The sequence below is a fragment of the Bombus huntii genome, unplaced genomic scaffold, assembly GCF_024542735.1.
Source record: "Bombus huntii isolate Logan2020A unplaced genomic scaffold, iyBomHunt1.1 ctg00000084.1, whole genome shotgun sequence".
NCBI lineage: Eukaryota > Metazoa > Arthropoda > Insecta > Hymenoptera > Apidae > Bombus > Bombus huntii.
Window position 1 is genome coordinate 37,589 of NW_026099339.1, and position 20,742 is coordinate 58,330.

General features: G+C 34.2%; 1 pseudogene; it reads right to left on the reverse strand.

The window, feature by feature from the left end:
- Positions 1-3,244: 3,244 nt before the first annotated feature.
- On the reverse strand, positions 3,245-4,195 carry LOC126876592 (NADH-ubiquinone oxidoreductase chain 1-like; annotated as a pseudogene).
- Positions 4,196-20,742: the final 16,547 nt, after the last annotated feature.

Here is a 20,742-nt window from a genome sequence, read left to right on the forward strand (position 1 = left end):
AGTCGCTCGAAACTTTACTGGAAACATTTCTCCATGTTCTACTGACAATCACATAGCATGTGTCATTGCTGGAATTTGATAAATTTGGTTGAGAACACGAAAGAATTTTCCGTTTACAGTAAAGCAAGGGACTATCGAGTTGGAACAATTCGTGTTTGAAAATAGCGTTCTATGCTAAAATAGCGATGGAAATTATACTACATGTAAAAGTGAGTCATAAAAACAAATACAATTTTCATATTTTCTATCTTTTTTACCTTTATCGCAAGTTTGATTTCTATACATATAACTGTTTTCAATTTAAGGAGGAACTTATTTTCTTAAGGGCTTTTCATACAAATTTGAAAAATAACTGTTGTTTTTGATCCCTTATCTCTATCTTTATCCTTCTATTTTTGTGAGACTGTATCGGTTATTTATTCTTAATATTTACAATCCGAAGTCTAATTTATGTGCCGTATTAATTTTCTGTGAATAATTTAGAGGTATGTAAAATCTTGCTATATATATATATACTGTTTGGTACCTATAAGAAGTGCGTTCGATCTAATGTGGAAAATTCTTAATTTTAATAAAATAGTTTCAAATTGCTAAGGCTGGGGCAAACTAAGAAGTTTCTGGAATATACAGGGTAGTAAGTCGCTTCGCAGATATGTGTACATCGGGACAATATGTTACATATGTAATCCCTTACACAGTTTCATATTATCTTGTAAAATAATCATTCTTCTTTTAATATCAGTTGGTTTTTGTATTTTTATTTCATTTATCTCATAGATTATAATTCCTTTAGGAAATTTTTGCAAAAATTTTCGCTGGAAATTTTCAGAAAACCTTATTCCTGAACAAAATTTGTTTTGTACTACGAACTGTCGCATTTAAAAAAGAAAAATTCTATTTATGTAATTTTGTTATTAAGCTTCTTCATATCTAACTTCAAATTATCTGTAGCTTGTTTATAATTAATTAAGTTTGAAATGTTTGTTTGTTAGTTATTACAAAAGGATCATAGCTAAGTTTTTGAGTTGTGCTCAGGTTATTATAACTTCAGTTATTATGCTCTGAGCGTCATGTTGTTTCTTAATAAAATTCTTTAGTCTCAATAATCAATTTTCTCTGTTCATAAAGATGGTGGTTGTTTATTTTAAGAATTTTGTTCTTAATTCCAAATATTGCGGACATTCTTTTATTATGCATTAGTGGGTATCCAATCTTCTTGGATAGGACGTATTGCATATTCCATTTTTATTTGTTTTATATTTAATCCTGTTTCCTAGACTCACTGCACAATCACGTTTGTCTCTCTGCTAATCTAACTTGTACTATTATTCTTTTAGTTATTAACAATAATTTCATATCTAAGCAACTCACTTCAATTATGTTTTCTGAGACGTTAGTATATTTATATACTTCACCGTTGATAATCCTGTAGATTATTCTATTCTCACCGTTTATTACGCCCCAAGGCGCTTACTGTAGGCCGTGTTCCTAACCGTCGCAAACAGATCGTCTTACATGACCGTCGAGGTATACACAAAGTAGCGATAAACGCATAGTTGTCGTCAAGCAGCGAGTTCCAGAAACATCTATTCGCCTTCGGTGCGTTATTTTATCCGCATAAAGAAAGAAGCTGGTATAGGTGATCATAGGCGCGAACGGTGGCGTGATCCGAGCGTAGTGGGGGTCGTATCTCAGAGAAGACAAAGGACCAAATGGAAGGGCAGTCAGTGGCAAATGAGAATTCAAACGGGATGCATCGAAAGGTTCAGACGAATAAAATCAAAGTCGCTTAGTCTAACGAATACATCGAGAAATATCATAAAATCGGGTCAAATTACTGTAACAAACTAATTGTATCATCGTTAAATCATTTGTGACGTATTCATTATAACTTTAAATATCGTTAAATATACACGTTTATATTAACTGTGTTAATTCAAAGTTAAAATCATTTGAACTATCTCTGTTATTCTAAACGAAACAGGGGAACGACTAATTCGCGGCGTCGATTATCATAATCGTAGCAAAAATTTACGTCTCCCGCTCACACGTTTCCCTCGCGATCGCGTCTCTACGCGAACGGTCGTAACATTTGGTCCTTCGAGCCGGATCACGAGCATTGGACGATCAAGTGAACAGAGATACAGCAGTAAATCATACAGTGATACACATGATCACATCATCATCAGCATCGCAGCAACCGTTAGCGGCGAACCTCGCGCCAACAACTAGAGGGTCAACTTCCGCAAGGAAATGTCTTACACGTCAAATCAGACACGCACGGTGACGAGCAACGTTTCAATTCGCGACAACAAGGTATGCTCGTTCATTGTATTGTCTTTACAATCCGCTATAACATTTTTTTCATCTTTATTTTTACACTGCGATTTAAGGGAAGAAAAATGATTGAAAGTTTCTTTTGTTCTTGTTTCAAATCATTTTTCCTTCTTAAAAAGGATTTTAAGAAAGATAAAAAATATATTTTTCTCAAAGTATGATAGCGTTTGTGATAGATCATGTATGATGTTGTCCTTTCTTTGCAATGCTATATCTAGTGTCCTTAAATGTTCCATATCTTTTCATTTACTTATACTCTCATCTTATTCTTCTGGTCTGAAGGTATAACTGTTACAGCTTTTAATGGTGTTTTGTTTTTATCTCTTGAATATGAGGTGGAATGGTGTAATAGGCACTGAAGTACACTAGGTGATATTTAACCAATAATGCAAATAACATCGGCTGATTCTTAACGTCGATAAACAATAGCGTCGTTCGGTTGATTTCTCGATAAAAGCGTACCCGTTTCTTTTCGTCTTTCGCGTGGTCGAATGTGCTTATTTTTTCGACCGAACTGATTCTTTTTCCATTGCCCATCGATATCATCCCCACTGACGTGCGTTCGTTATAAGTGCCCTCGTGGCTGGCGCCTGTATGCCCTTCGGCTGAAGAGAAATTCGGCTGAAGGAGCGTGAAGATATCGATGACAGATTGAGATTGAATATTAAATAAATATTAAATAATTTATTTATATATATATATAAATTTAATAAAAATTAATTTTTTAATTAATTAAATTTATATAAACAAACTTTTATATATTTAAATATAATAATTAAAAACTTAATCTATATATATATATATACATATAAATTTTTATAATTTTTAAATTAATAAAATTAATTTAAAATTAATAATAATTTATTATAAAAAATTTTTATTAAAAATTAAATATTTTTTAAAATACAAATTAAAATACTATCAAAACAATAAATTCTTTTATTAAATAAATTAATATTAAATATATTAAAATTAACACTAATAATTCAACCCAACATATTATCATTAATTTATCATATCGAATACGAGGTAATACACCACGAATTATAATTAATAAAATTAAATGAAATAAATAAACTAAAATAAAACTAAATGATCATCAATTTAATCCAAAAAACATTATTGTTAATAATAATCTTATAAATATAACATTTAAATATTCAGATAAAAAAATTAATACAAATAATCTTCTATAATATTCAACATTAAATCGAGAAACTAATTCTGATTCACCTTCAATCAAATCAAATGGAACTCGATTTAAATCAATTAATGCGCTAATTATAAAAATAATATATAAAGGATATATAAAAAAAAATATATATATTATATTGAAATTTTATAAATATAAATAAAGAATAATTCTCAATTAAAATTATTAGTAAAAAAAAAACCAAAAATAATAAAATTTCAAATGAAATTATTTGAGAAACTGAACGTAATGAACCTAAAATTGAATAATTACATAAAGACACTCAACCAATTATTATAATTGGATAAACCATTAATCCAAAATTAGTATTAAAAAAATAATTCTATAATCAATAAAAAAAAAGAATATATTCAAGGATAAATAAATCATAATATTAATGATAAAAAAAATATAATTATTCGACTATATAAATATAAATTATTAAAATTAAAAAAAAAATTCCTTTGATATCAATTTTAAAGCATCTCTAAAAGGTTGAAATAAACCTTTAATTATTAATTTATTTGGACCTTTTCGTAATTGAATATAACCTAATATTTTACGCTCAAATAAAGTTAAAAAAGAAACTCTAATCAAAATTATAAATATTATTAATAAAAAATTAAAAAAAAAATTATTATATATTATAATTTTATTATAATTTATTTAAATTCTAAATTTAATGCACTAATTTGCTAATATAATCAAAATTATTAATTAAAATTAATAATATAGTTTAATTAAAAATTATAGTCCCTTCGTACAAATAATTTATTTATTTTTATAGATAGAAACCAATCTGACTCACGTCGATTTGAACTCAAATCATGTAAGATTTTAAAAGTCGAACAAACTTAATTATTAAGCTTCTGCATTTAAAATTTATCTTAATTCAACATCGAGGTCGCGATCATCTTTATTAATATGATCTTTAAAAAGATATTACGCTGTTATCCCTAAGGTAATTAATTCTTTCAATTTATAATACAAGATCATTAATTATTCTTTAATTAAAGTTTATATTTAAAATAAAGTTTTATAAATTTACTAATCCTCCCAATTAAATATTTATATTTAAAAAATTTAAACTCTAATATATATAAATATAAAATTCTATAGGGTCTTATCGTCCCATAAATATATTTTAGCATTTCTACTAAAAATTTAAATTAATTATATATATATATATATATGAGACAGTATATATCTCATTAATTCTTTCATTCTAGTTTTTAATTAAAAAACAATTGATTATGCTACCTTTGTACAGTCAATTATACTGCAGCCATTAAATAATTAAATCATTGGGCAGATAGACTTAAAATTAAAATCAATAAGCCATGTTTTTGATAAACAGGTGAATATATTTAATTTGCCTAATTCCTTATATACATATATATATATATATTTCAAAATTTATTAAAAAATAAAAATTTTAAACATAACATATTACTAATATAATCATTATACTTAATTTAAATAAATTATAAATTATTTTTTTTTCAATAAATATATATTATTCAATTTTATATAAATTTCTTAAATTTTTAAAATAAAATCATTAAATTATTAAGTATTTATTAATAAAAATTATTACTAAATCAATATAATTATAATATAAGTTCTTAAATAATAATAATAATTCAATTATATATTTAAATTTATAGATTATCCCATAAATTTTTTATATAAAAATAAAAAAAATTATAAAATAAATTTTTTATATTTTTTATATATAAATTAAATTCATTTCAAAAAAAACTAGATATAAAAAAAATCGATTAACATTTAATTTCTAAATATATATTATAATTTTTTATTCAACAAAAACATAATTATATATTTAACTCTTTTTCTTTCGAGAATAATAAAATTATTAAATTATATTAATTAACCCTGATACAAAAGGTACAAAATTTATTTTACTTATTTAATTCTTTAAAATTTCATTCACATTACTAAATCTATAAATCATTATATTATTTCATAAATTATTACTAAAACAATTATTTATTATACAACTTTACAAAAATATAATTTAATAAATTTTAAACTAAAATATTAAATTTATTATCTTAAAAAAAATTCAATTTAAATAATTTTCATTAAAAATGAAATATTATAAAAACTAATTTTTTATCTAAAAACATTTTCCAATATTTTTACTATGTTACGACTTATTCCACAAATGAAATTGACGGGCAATTTGTACACTTTTCAAAACTATTTTCAAATTAATTAATTTATTAATTTTACTTTTGAATCCTCTTTCAAATTAATATTAAAATATAATTATTAAAAAATTAAATTTATTATAACTCATAAATTCTTAAATATACTACATTTTCATTCGAATTAAAATTTTTTATTAAATTTTTATTAAAATTAATTTTATATAATAATATACAACAATACATAAACATCTACTTCAGTTTATCTTATCGTGGATTATCAAATTAAACTACAAGTTTCTCTAATAAGAATGAAAAGCCGCCATATAATTTAATTTTAATGATTCAACATTTAATAATAAATCCAATATTATTATTTTATATAATAGGGTATCTAATCCTAGTTTATTATTTTATCTTATTATATTTATAAATATAAAATTTAATTTAATTATAAATTAAATTTCACCTAAAATATGTAATTTTTATTAAATAATATTATTTTAAATATTTATATATATATAAATTAATAAAATTAATTTACAAATTTAGTTTAACCGCTATTGCTGGCACTAAATTAATCATTATTTATATTTTTTTCTAAATTTAACTTTCATTAATTATTTAAATTCAATTATTAAAATAAAATAAATTTTTAATTTTAAATCATTATTTATTAATACAAAAATATAATTAATTAAAAAATCATTATAAAATTTATTTTATATTATTAATATTATTAATTCTTTTAAACTCAAAATTTAATATGCAAATTACATTAAATATAATTTTTTTATTAAATTATTTTTATTTTTAAAATATAAAATATTTACATATTTATTTATAATACACACATACGCACACATAATATATATATATAAATACATTTATTGAAATATTATTAATTTATATTAAATTATTTTTTTATTAAAATTTTAATTAATAATTAATTCTTCAAAACATTTTATACACACATATACACTCATATATATATAAATAATCTATATGTCGGAGATAGGAGGACACCGGTGCCTTCCCTCTGAAACCTCGGGAAAATCCATAAAAACGTTGTAATTAAAATCTACAGTTGTAACTAAACGATTTGCCGTCATTCTAACCAATTGTATTTGTTTGAGACTTGTAACAATGAGCTTGGGCTCAAGGCGACAATTAGTCGCCGAACGTAGCCGCGGTCAACGGGACGAACTCTCCACCTAACAAAGGCATTGAGTAATCCTACAGCTCTCCTTAAAAGAAAGATTTGTAGCGGCACGTGGCAGTAAACATTCCAACGGTTTCTGTCCCGTAGCTTGCCACACGCAGATCCTATTCTCCGGGCAGGATGTTTACCAGATGTCGACGCGTCTCCACAGTACGTGATCGGCTAGCCCGAGGACCGTCATAAACACTAATATCTAGTTACCTAAAATCCTTCAACAGATACACAGTCTTTGTCCCAGTTACGGGAAGACAGGAGGGACCAATTTTTCCACGAACGACGTCTCCCACTAGCAACCCTCCCACAAGGGCAGCTAGCATCCTTTTCTAACTACCGATATGGAGATTGGCCAATTAGCAGCAACGTCAATTTCTCTTACTTTCCGAACGTAGGATGTCCCCGACGAATCCGATGATCTCGTGTCCTTAGACACACCCCGTCATAGTTTTCCTCTGGGGTATCACCGGGTCGGAAAGTCATTCTCTCTTGCGGTCTCATCGACAAAAAAAGAGATTAACGCCAGCGACTATTAACACAGAATCCGACTTAGATCTTTGCGAGTGCGTACGGCTACCGTCCCGTTGTCCGCGGGTTCGTTATTGAACCTAGGATCATTGTCATTAGTTTCTCGAGTATCTAATTACCACGGTTACTTGTCCGGTTCTATGGTAATCGTATTTGCACTAGCCAATGTCTTCTCTATTGCATAACGACGATGTGTAATCCAAACGAAGATTCGCTTTACGCCCCTAACCCTAATTCTAATGTAAACCCGACATATATATACACACACACACACACACACACACACACACACACACACACATTTTTTTATTAAAATTTTAATTAATAATTAATCTTTTTATTGTAAATAAAATATTTTTATTTACTAATTTTTTAATAAAAACTAAAATTTTTTAATAAAATTTATATTAATATATATATATATATATTTATATTCATATTTATATATCTTTTATCCTATTTTTATCAATTTTTTATTCTAATTTAAAACTTATTAACAATATTATTATATATATTTTATTTATAAAAAATTTAATTTTAATTAAAATTTTATTCTCTCCGTTTATTACGCCCCAAGGCTTACTGTAGGCCGTGTTCCTAACCGTCGCAAACAGATCGTCTTACATGACCGTCGAGATATACACAAAGTAGCGATAAACGCATAGTTGTCGTCAAGCAGCGAGTTCCAGAAACATCTATTCGCCTTCGGTGCGTTATTTTATCCGCATAAAGAAAGAAGCTGGTATACGTGATCATAGGCGCGAACGGTGGCGTGATCCGAGCGTAGTGGGGGTCGTCTTCCAGAAAAGACAACGAAAAGGATCGAAGAGTAATCGGTCCCTTCTGAAGAGTCAAACGTTATAAATTGCTTAGTCTAACGAATTCATTGAGAGATATCGCAAAGTCGGGTCGAATTCCTATAACATATCAACTGTATTTATCGCTAAATAATTTGTGACGTCTTTATTATTACATTCATTATTTTTAAATATACAAGCTATATTAACCTGTTAATACAGTGTTAAATTCATTGAACCACCCCTATTATCGTAACAGAAATCAGGGGATCGATCAGTTCGTGGCGTCGGTTATCTAATTGCAACGGGAATTTACTACTCCCGTTGACGTGCTTTCTCGCGATCGCGTCTCTCCGCGAATGCTCGAATAAACACGGATTGCTTTTTAACTAAACATATTCATACCCTGTTTTCTCAAAATCGAAAGCTTAAAACATCCGTTCTTACTGATGTTATTTCAATTATATTTATATCGCGTTATTTCAATTATCTAATATATTTTTTACTTTTTTCATGTAAAATCATCATTTTACCAATTGTACCATAATTATTAGGAAGCTCTGTTAGAATTTAATCTTGGAATTGAGATTAATAATCTGTGGAAGACACAATGTTTGTGTTGAAACAATATAATGTGATATTTATTAAACAATTATTACAGGAATTATAAGTGTGTGTGTTCTGGAATGTAGACAGTTGACTGACTGGCACAGACACAGACACAGACTGACTGGCTTAGTGACCCATGGCCCTTGAAAAGGTTTTGAACCCCACTCTCTATGCAGTAATGAGTGTGACCTGTGTGGGTGTCTGTGTGGCGTCACATGTGCCACAGAACCTTCTAGTAGCTTCTCGACGTGCCCATCGGGAATGTTCCATCCATATTCCTACGCTTCTTCCGCCGAATTCTCGAAAGAGCATGCACGTGCTAGCCGCCGTGGTACATCTCACGAACGCACGCTAATGAGGATATCGCTGAACAACGAAGGAAAGAATCCGTTCGATCAATCACCTCATTTGTATGCGATTAATATCGTTGTATTCCAACAAACTCTGAACAATAACTTAAACACGAAACTGTAATTTGTGTCTTTATAATTTGCAACGTTGTTAAAATTTTGTATCTCCCTTTGCAAATGCAAATAATTTAAATGAAAAAATACATGGTTTTTAAATCGTTTCTCTTATATTCGTAATAATAATTTCGTTCTACAGTGAATGCATTTATTATTCAACGACGTGATTTTCGGTTGTTTATTGGAAAGTTATAATGCTGCTGATCTATAGAATTAGTACTGACTGTTATAGTAATATGCACAGCGAGTCATTTGTAATAAATTGTAATTACTTGTAATGTATATCGATTGTAATTACTTGTAAACCACTCAATTCATAAATGCATATATATGTGGCGGCACTCGACAGCACAAATACGACAACTCGACACTAACTAATACCAGACAACGGCAGCGCAGTGGTTAGCGCCTCGAGTTACGAACGTTCGGGATCTGGGTTCTTAAATCCCGGCGACCGTAGTCCGATTTTTCTTCCACGATTCTTAAATGAAAAGAAAATACAGCAGTACCCTAGCAGCGACATCTACAGCCAGCAGCTACAATTATCATTTGTGTCTTTGTTCTCTCCTAAAGGCCGTCCAAGGGACTTGAGAATGCAAAGAAGAAGTGCTGCAAGAACATAACAAATATATTTACAAACCAAAACCAATTCATTACAACGCTCATCCTTCAATTACATCCTCCGTCGCGAAAATCCTCCGCTTCCTTTCTGTCAATCCATCTTGCCCATATGTGGTTCCATAGCTGCTGAATCTTATATAGACAAACAACAACTTGAGTAAGCAAGGGGGATGGATGTAGAGCCGACAAATAAAGGAAAAGGAGAGAGAAGTGTTTCGTCCTTGAGTTTATCATATTGTGGTGGCCGGGGTATTCAACGCTATGTCCTCGATTCGCTCTAAGTACTCAGGTTCTAGACACCCTTGGAGGGCGGTAGATTTTTCTTCATCGCCCGCGATGCTCGCCGCCGCGAGCTATCTCTCTAGTAAGGAGAACCATAGCACTATCTTCTAGGGCATCGTCAAAGGCACGCGGACTACTTCACTGGTCGTAACTGTTTTATTCTTGTTTGACATATCGTTAGCGCGCCCGGAATCACGATCATTGAAATCTCATTAGCTCGATCACGTCGGGGTCACTTACACCTCACATATTTCAAATAAAATCTGCATAATTCTGAAGGAAACACAACTACATTTGGGTTATCTTGTTTTCACAGAAACCTGAGAATTGCTCAGAGTATTTTAATAAAATATTCAACTACTTTAAAACGGAAAAAATAGTTTATTATATGGAATATATAGAGTGGTTCACGCAATTGTTTCGGCATAACTGGAAAATTCGAAATGTGTAGCTTTAAAAATATTGCAGAGGAAAAGTCGGATTCGTAGAGGACAACCTTCGTTCAGAAAGTAAGGGAATTGGTCAATTTGTATATCGGTGGTTAGAAAAGGATGCTAGCCGCTCTCGAGAGAAAGTCTCTAGTGGGAGACGTCGTTCGTTAAAAAATAGGCGTTTCGACCGTTCGCGGAGAGACGCGATCGCGAGATAGCACGTCAACGAGAGTTGTAAGTTCCCGTTACGATTAAATAATCGACGCCACGAACTGATCGATCCCCTTATTTCGATTATGATAATAAGGGTAGTTCAATGAAATTCCACAGAATTAACACAAATAAATTAATGTTTATTTCAACAACTTATTAACTAGAAAGATATAAATGGAACAAAAAAAAATGTAACTGCGTTTTGGTTGATAAGTAATGCGCGACATACCACATGTGTTGACGGTTCGACATCTCGAAAAGTTCTGAACGCCTTTCGATTTTTTTCGTTTTTTCTGGAAGGCGACCCCCACTACGTTCGGATCACGCCACATTCTTTTACGCGAGGTAAAATACGGGCCACGAGTCGACGTTTCTGGAAGTCGCCCTGCTTAATGAACCATGCGCTTGCCACTACAATGTTTGTTTGCCGGGCAGACGCGACGATCCGTCTGCGACATTATAGTGCCGCGATCGACAGTTAAGAATATGACCTATGGTAAGCCGCATGGCGTAACAATAGGTTTCCCCTATCTTCCCGTAGTTGGGACAAAGACTGTTTGTCTGTTTGAAGGACTTTAGTTTCCTAAGAATTCTGCCGAATATCAATGGTCCGCCTGGCTTGGCGCGCAGGCTCTATTACAATGTTTGGGAACCCATCGTGACATATGGTGCGCCTGTGTGGGCTGATGCAATGAACTATGAGAAGAACAGGAAGATTATAAAAAGGACCCAACGTACTGCCCTGTGCATTACATTTCCAGCCTACCGCACTGTATCTCATGCGGTGCTTTGTGTATTGACCGGCAACTTACCGATCAACATTAAAGCTAGGATGTTGAAAGAATCATACGAGAGAATGAAGATTTATAAGAGCTTAGCTGTTGAAGGTGAAGTGATCGATAGATACATCATGTTAAAAGAAGAACTGGATGACATAAGGAAGAAAGCACTAATGGAGTGACAAGCGGAATAGGGCAATTACAAAGAGGACAACTTTACTAGGAAGTTGATAGGTAATGCGTCTATATTCGCCAAGAAAAGGAGAGACATCGATTACTTTACGATGCAAATGTTAATGGGGCATGGTATCTTCAACAGCTACAGAAAGAGGATCGGTAAGGGGGTCGACACTAAGTGTAGAGATTGTGGTGACCCGAACGACGATGCAGAACACGTCCTGTTCGTGTGTCCTAAATGGACCTAATGAACATAACGATCGAACTCGAGAATTTCCTGGGTCTCCGGATAAGTGTGGTCAACTTGGTGGACACCGTGGTTACCAAGGACGAATACTGGACAAAGCTCAAAGCGTTCTGCAAATCGATAATAAATTACAGAAGAGAAATGGAAATGGCTATGGGCACAGCGAACAGGAGGAGCGGTACCAGCATGCAACGTTAAATATTCGGAGACGCGGTTAATGACAACCCTGATGAATGCTGATCGGCTATGCCGGGGTTGTCCGTGTCTAATCAAATAAAGGATCGAGGGGTTTTTAGGGCGTATGGCGATGTCACCTGCCGAGTCCTACATAACCCAGAGACGCGGATCTCTCTGGGTACGCGTAATAGCATTTTTCCCTCTTCACGCAAAAAAACCGGTTCATCTAACAAATTTTTGTTTCATGACGACGGTGTCCTCGAGATAAGGACTCATGGTAACTACAACTGCCGTACATTCTCTACTATTCTCCTCGATAGGAACATGAAGAGATCCGTTCCTTTTTTCAACTACGATCGGATTTGCAAAGTCGGATTAAGACTGATCAATTACTTTGTCTTGCCGCATTTCTGTATCTACTTTAAACACCTCCGGGTGTCTATTACAATCTTTTTTCTCTACTTTACGAATAGAAGCATTTCCGTCCTTTATGTTTAATTCGACGGTATTCAGGAAGTATGTGCCAATTATGAACGAGTGTTGCATCAAGGTATCTGAAACTACATGTATCGTTACAACGTACGACTCATCATCTATCACAATATTCGTCGAAAATTCTTCGAGTGTACAATTTCTTCCGGACCCGATACCAATTTTCACATACTGATTCGCTCTCATTAAAGTTAGTTCGCTACCGGTATCGGTATTGTCGCATTTCGATACGATGTGTCCGTACTCTCTACACTTAAAGCACTTGGGTCCTCTCGACCTATTCGGGCACTCTGCACACTCATATTCTTCGTACCCGCAATTGTAACATCTCGTCTTCTTCATATCTCCAGATTGACTGGGCATCCTGCTCCTTTCAATTTTGGCTAGCTTCACAATCAATTTTGCTCTGCGATAATTCTGTTCCTCGTACATGATTAATCTCTTCTTCAATTCTTTAATGGATGTAGTAGACTTATTGTTTTCTTCATCTACTATTCCTTCTACAATATGCTCCACTTTCGCCTCCTCTTCCATATCAACATGGCTGGCTATTTCAAGCATGCGCTACATATTCAAGCATGCGGTACAATTTATATTCTAGAGAAAAATGGCGCGCCCGGGCGAATAGATGGCGTTAAACGCAATGATCCCAATTGAACTGAAAAGTCGTTATGTATTAAGGGACTTGTGTGTAGAGGATGGTTAATCGTGAGATTTATTAGACGAGATTGCCCGTTGTAGAAACCGTCAAGTATATTTTAAAATGATTAAATAAATAAGAACAGATAATGTTCGCAAAGACGCTCGTATTAACGGATTCGCTAAGACAGTGTATAACCGCTCGCTCATAACTCGTTAGTAACTGATCAATACTCGGTAGATAGTCGGTAGAGTCATAGGACGTGGCGGATCGAGAGCGACTCATGTTGTTGTGCCTCGGAACACGGACATCGCCTTGACGCACGAAACATATCGATAGGTAAACTCCGGACAAAACAAAGTCACCGTTATGGGCAATCGTCGATCTAAGATGAATTCAAATTTTCCGACCTCTCCCCCCCCCCCCCAGTATAAATAAACGGACGTGATCGCGAGTTTGTATATACCGAGTACCTACGAATTATCGATCAATATCTACGAGTTATTATCCGAGTCATCCGAGTTATAGTTATCGAGTTTTTCGCAAGCGACCATACCCTAGCTTCGCGAATACATTTGTACGAGCGTCTCTCGACGGTATTTATATTTATTCGTATTTATTTTATTTATTCTAAATATATTTGAGGCGTTGCAGCAGCAATTTCTCGTATTCTCTAAATTATTGATCCTCACACGATCCACTACATGATCGATAACTCTTTACGATTGCGTCCGTTTAAACTGGTACACTATAAATTGGTCGGAGGAGAATCGGAAAATTCAAATTCGTCTTCGTTCGACAGTTGCACGTAGAGGCAACATAGTTTTGTCCGGAGTTTATTTATTACTACATTATGTATGTCCTAACGATATTGATACTCCGAGGCAAAAAAACAACATAATTTGAATTGTCCTCTAGCTCATGTACCGCTACGTGTACTTTCAAGGAGCAAAACTGACACAGTTCCGCTTGTGACGCGAGACGGAGATTATCGTTTCACTTCCTTTAACGCATTTTTGCCATTGAAAGACACTAATTTCTGTGACTTGCTTTATCTCTGTTATAAATCTCTCTTTATATTTAAAATTTTATAGTTTTTGTGCAAACGTAAAACGTAAGTAAATATTAATAAATATTATAATAATATAATATAATGCTATATAATAATATTAATAAATACTTCGCTATTTACTTATTTTATTTCCATTAAGGTATATTGTATTTTTCATTGCATTACTTTCATTTTTATTTAGTGTAATAATAAACGCATACGATAATATTCATTGGCATTAGTGTAATTGTAAGCTTCACTGTAAATTTAATAAAATTTATAAGAACGGAATTATTAAAAGGGTATATATGTGTAATTAAACTAGATTCTATTCTCAACGTTACTTCATTATTTTATTATTGTTTCATATAAATATTTTTTTTGAAAAATAATTTACATATGCTTCTAAGTTAAGTGTTTGTATTAATTGTTACATATGTCATAATTTCAACCACAATATTAAATTATGGTATGTATTATTAAAAAGTATAGTTTAATGTATATATTAAATACTTATGTAGTATCGTTGAGCTGTGCTCAGCGCTGTAGAGGTCGCTGTTGGGTACGGCCGCCCTTTTCCTCATTTTTTGTACCGTGGAAGAAAAATCGGACTCCTACGTTCGTAACCTAAGGCGCTAACCACTTCGTCGTCCGACACTAGTTAGTGTCGAGTGGTGCTATTTAACTATCGAGTGCCACCACAGGCCCTTCTTTCCACGATACTACACTTATAAAGAATTTATTTGTAGATTTATCGGTTGTAGGAATATCGGTACTACATCAAAGAATCGGATGAAAGCACTAATTACCAAAGATATATTGAATATACGTTGCTTGGGTGTTAAAAAATCTGTCAACGACCATTTTGGAGATACTTTGCTCAAACACCACAACCTGGCCCTTCAACTTTAACTACGCCGAAAGTTTTGAAGAGCCGAGCAAAAAGAGAGGGTTGAAGGAAAGCTGCAATTAATATTAAAAAACAACAGTCAATGTCACTTGTTGAAAAATTACGAAGGCCATTAATTCGTGACGATGACAGTAATGTAAATGTTTGTATCATATTATGATGAAATTTAAAATCTTTAATCTTACCCCAAATCTCATGTTACTGATCAATACTAACCTTTATATATAGTATCTAATAATGATACCTAAAAGATATCGGTTAATTAATATGTTGAAATCTAATCGTTTAATGTATGTACATTGTGCATATAAATTCTATTATAACGTAATTAAATATATCCTACATTTTTAGAGGAAACGTGAAAACCGATCTAAAAAAAAAGGAAAAGTGCTAGAAGTAGCTCAGAAGAAGAAATAACACAAAGCCCTACAAAACATAGTGAATGAGAAAAGTGTTTTAAGCGAAACAATTTCAAGGAAGATCGCGGGTACTTCACAGACACATTCACTATAAGAGAAGATGCAATACAGCCAGAAAAGTGTTCAATGACAACAAGAAATAGTAATAGAAAGAGAACTTTTTCACAGAGTGAAAACACGAAGATGCATCAGCTAAAAGAAGAAGATGAGTCATTCCCTGAAGTGAAAAAGTTTCAAGCAAATATTCAGAAACAGGAAATTAAAAAGCGGCAAAACAGATCTATGACATTGTGTTTCGATCGCGGAGAGACGCGATCGCGAGGAAGCACGCCAACGGGAGTCGTAAATTCCCGTCACGATTAGATAATCGACGCCACGAAATGATCGATCCCCTATTTCGATTAGGATAATAGAGGTGGTTAATTGAATATGACACTGATGTAACAAGGTGTGAATGACAGTTTATTCCAACAACTTTGTGAAGAAGATAGTTACGCTGGTGCGTATGTATAAGATAAGTGACTGACTGATCTTCGGGTGTAGACCCGGTCGAAGGATGTTGTATGTTTGAAGGTTGAAGAATCAGTGATGTTCGGTGACGATGCTGTAGCGGAGGAAAGCTAAGGATGCGTGTGTCTAGCGCACGGGACCATCGGATTTGTTGTTAATTGATTAAACGAAGGTTGCTGGACTAGGAAGGGTCTTAGCTGCTCTCGATAGAAAGTTGTTATTAGGAAGCATCGTACGTGGGAAAACCCAACTTTCCCTTGTCAAGCCGTGGTAGACAATAATCTTTAGAAATGATTCAGAAAACAGATGTTTGTTGGGTCTGAAGGACCTTAGCAAGCAAATTAGTGGGATTTATGACGGGTGCTTAAGGTTATTGAGGGTACGCCGTAAGAATGAGCGGACATCTGGAGCCTGTCTGGCCCGCGGTGTATGGCCGGGTCCAGGTAGAGTGTTGCATGACGCAACATATTGAGTGAAGATGAAATACAACCATCTTCGGAGGAAGAGAGAATGCTCTATTCGATCCATTTGAACAGGCAGGCACGGACACTTCAAAACTTGTTCAACTAGGATAACTAGAACGAAAACACGAGAACAAAACACTAGAGCTATTGCATGAACAAAAGCTTTGAAAAATACAAACATTGCAGAGAAAGCGATTGCATATAAATCCGCTGCGTTAAATGTGCAGGTACACACCCCACTGACCAGTGCACTAAATCACCGGAAACCCCAACGAAGTGCATCCACTGTCAAGGTGACCATTCTGCTAACTACAAAGGCCGCTCAGCCTACAAAACCTTATGTATAAATAAGTATCCCAAGCTTAAAGCCAAAGAGACAACCAATCAAATACTCAGTCTTCCGAAATTCACTACTACTTCAATCTCCTATACTACTCCCAAACAGTACAAGGAAATCAAAATAATCCAAATAACCACAGGGACCATTCTCAAAATAATGTCTCCAATTCATAAAACACAGACAACGTCTCTAGTGTCACAGTGGCCCCGGGAATGCAGCAATAGGATAATCATATCTCACATACCTTAGCCATCGAAACAGTAACTAAGCAGTAACAGGATCCCTATGTGACCGGCATCCAACGATAACCCCTCCACAGGAGCCAACCCCTTGATATAAAAAAACCTCCCAAATCAGTACTCGACATTCTATTCTGTTCTGTTATAACATTCTGTATTGTTACTTTGTCAGTTTCTAATAAATTTTGTAATAACGATCATAATTGAAATACGAATCTCTCACCTTACGTGCGGAATGTGAAATAATCCCGAATCAACGTGACATTAGACTTGAAAAGTTAATAGAAAAACAATCTGAACAAATAAATAATTTGCTATCACTATTAACACTCACCATGGATAAATTAATACGCCCCGACGCAAAATAAAATCAAGACGCATAGCTCTTTGGAATGCCAAGGGGCTAGCTCAATACAAATTCGAACTATAACTCTTCCTAAAGCAACAGCAAGTCGACGTAATGCTCGTATCTGAAACCCACTTCACCGACAAAAACTATCTGAAAATAAATGGTTATAACTTCTACCATACCCAACATCCCAGCGGAATCATTATCCAGCATTAAGCACTACGAACTTCAGCAGTATACTGCCCTCCCAGACACTCCATCGCCAAAGAAGACTTTGATAACTTCCTGGACACTCTGGGCAATAGATTCATAGCTGGAGGGGACTATAACGCCAAGCACACCCAATGGGGCAGCAGACTGGTTACAGCAAGAGGCAAAAACCTCTTAAACAGAATAATAACCAAAAACCTTAACTATCTCACCACATACGAACCCACATACTGGCCCACCGACACTAACAAAATACCCGACCTTCTGGACGTCTTCGTAACTAAAAATATCTCATCAAGACACGTCCAAATCAACTCCTCGGCCGACCTCTCTTCTGATCATTCCCCCGTGATAGCAACAGTCAGTTTAACAATGATCGGGAACACACCAAATGGCTCCATTCACAACCAACACACCAACTGGCAGCTCTTTAGAGAAGTCCTTAGTCACTCAACTTCAGCCCTAACCTCACTAAAAACTAAGGAAGAAATTGAAGCAGCCACGGAATATTTAAATACGAGCATAATAAACGCCATCCGCCTCTTCACACCGACAAAGACGTCCATCAGCAAACAAGAATATCCCCAATACATATTAAAAAAAATAGCAGAAAAACGTAGACTAAGAAGAGTATGGCAGCCCCATAGAACACCGGATGACAAACGCAAACTAAACAACGCAACTAGAAAGCTATCCAAAACCATAAAAAATTACAAAAACGACTGTTTCCAAAAATATCTCGACAGTTTATCCCCCACAGCCGACTCCAACTACTCGCTGTGGAAGGCCTCCAGGAAACTCACACGCCCCTCACAAATAATCCCCCCAATCCGCCGTCCGCAAGGTGGATGGGCGCGTAGCCCTATAGAAAAAGCCGACCTGTTTGCCAAATACTTGTCCAAAGTATTCAAACGCCACTCCTCCAAAGCTGCCGCGGACGTTACTGAATACCTGCACTCTCCCTTCTAAATGTCTCCTCCTATGGAACCCTTCACTTCTGCAGAGATTATAGAATCAATCAGTCGCCTAAACCCCAAGAAAGCAGCGGGGCATGACCTAATAGGCAATAGAGCAATCAATGAACTTCTCATAAAAGGGATTGCACTCGTCACATCGATTTTTAACGCAATTCTTCGCCTTGAATACTTTCCTAAGGCCTGGAAAATTTCATTACTCTCATCCCTAAACTCGGAAAACCAATATATGAAACTCTGCTCCTATCGCCCAATTAGTCTTTTACCTATCCTGTCAAAACTATTCGAGAAAATGCTAACGAATAGACTCCTTCCACTCTTGGGGGATTTGAAAATACTCCCAGATCATCAATTCGGTTTTCGGAAACAGCATTCAACAGTAGAGCAAATCCATCGCATAACACACATTATCAACCAATCCCTTGAAAAGAAAAAATATTGCTCAGCGATATTCCTAAACATTCAACAGGCATTCGACAAAGTATGACACGAAGTACTACTATACAAACTTAAAAAAGTCCTACCACACACCTACTACTCCATCTTAAAGTCCTACCTGACCAATAGGCAACTCATGGTTAAATACTTACCTACTCTATCTAGCATACTCCGAGGTAGTGTCCTCGGACGCCTGCTGTTCTCCATCTACACTGCCGATTTACCAACATCAACAGAGATAACAATAGCAACATTTGCTGACGACACAGCGCTACTAGCTTCCCACGCTGTTACGTCGCATGGAACAGCTGTACTCCAGCCGACGCTACCTGGCAGCCAGCGGCCCTCAATAAACTCAAGGACCCACCATAAACCGTCAACTTTGGCTTCATTGTTTCCACATGTTTGCCAGTCAAACTGTTTGTCTAGAAGTAAGTATTTTCAGTTTATTTTCGGGTTTCGGAAAAGTCCTTGAGATTATTAGGCTCTTAGAAATCACGGAGAAAGCGTGTAGTCACCGAATGGGAATACCGAACACATGTTTATCGAAAAGGACTGGTTTTCCCCAGGAACGAAGTCACCCCCCCCCCCCCGATCCACGTTGGTGGGAGACTACCTCATATCCTTTTTCATTAGCATGGCTCATAACCAATCGGCATCGCGGATGGTTACCCTCACTTCCTTGATGAAAAGTGTGAACAACGAATCCACGTTCTTCGTTCAAAGGGCACACCCACGCCAAGCTTTCCTCCGGAAAAACATAAGAGGGAATAGTCAGTCAAGCAATTCGAGCCTCTCAAGTGGGTCATTACATCAACTCAATACTCTAGAAGCAATTCAGAAAAATATGACAAGGAAGGGATGTGTGTTGAATAATAGATAATAAAACTTCATTTACCTTAAAAACTGTTCTTTTTAATAATATTAGCCCGAAACTTTTTAAATGTAAATGCATACAGAATTTGATTTTATGCTAAAAGTATCTGTACATGCTCAATCCGCCTTGCGATAGCATACGTATCTAACAGGGGATTCGTAATATATTTGACACATATTATCTTTACACGGGAAAATCCATGTCGAAGGAGCAAAAATATCCTGCAAAATTGAGACTGAAAACATATTTTACGGAATATCCCGGAAATTATTACGTTTAGAAAGATAGTTTAAACGTAGCAATTGTCTACAAGCAAGGAATTCAGCTAAACAGTTTTAATCTATAATTTAATTTTATCTGTAAATTTTCTTTAATACTGGAAATTCGCGTCTTTTTGTTAACTTTTATTGCAAAATGTTGTTCGATGCTCTGGAAAATTGAGAAACTTCAAAGAAATGTATAAAATATGGATAAATGGAAATTTTTATTTTTGATATTATAACAAAAATAACTGCATTTGTTATTATTGTACTATACTTGAAATAAATTCAGCCACTTCCAACATAAAAGTAAATTGTTTGTAAT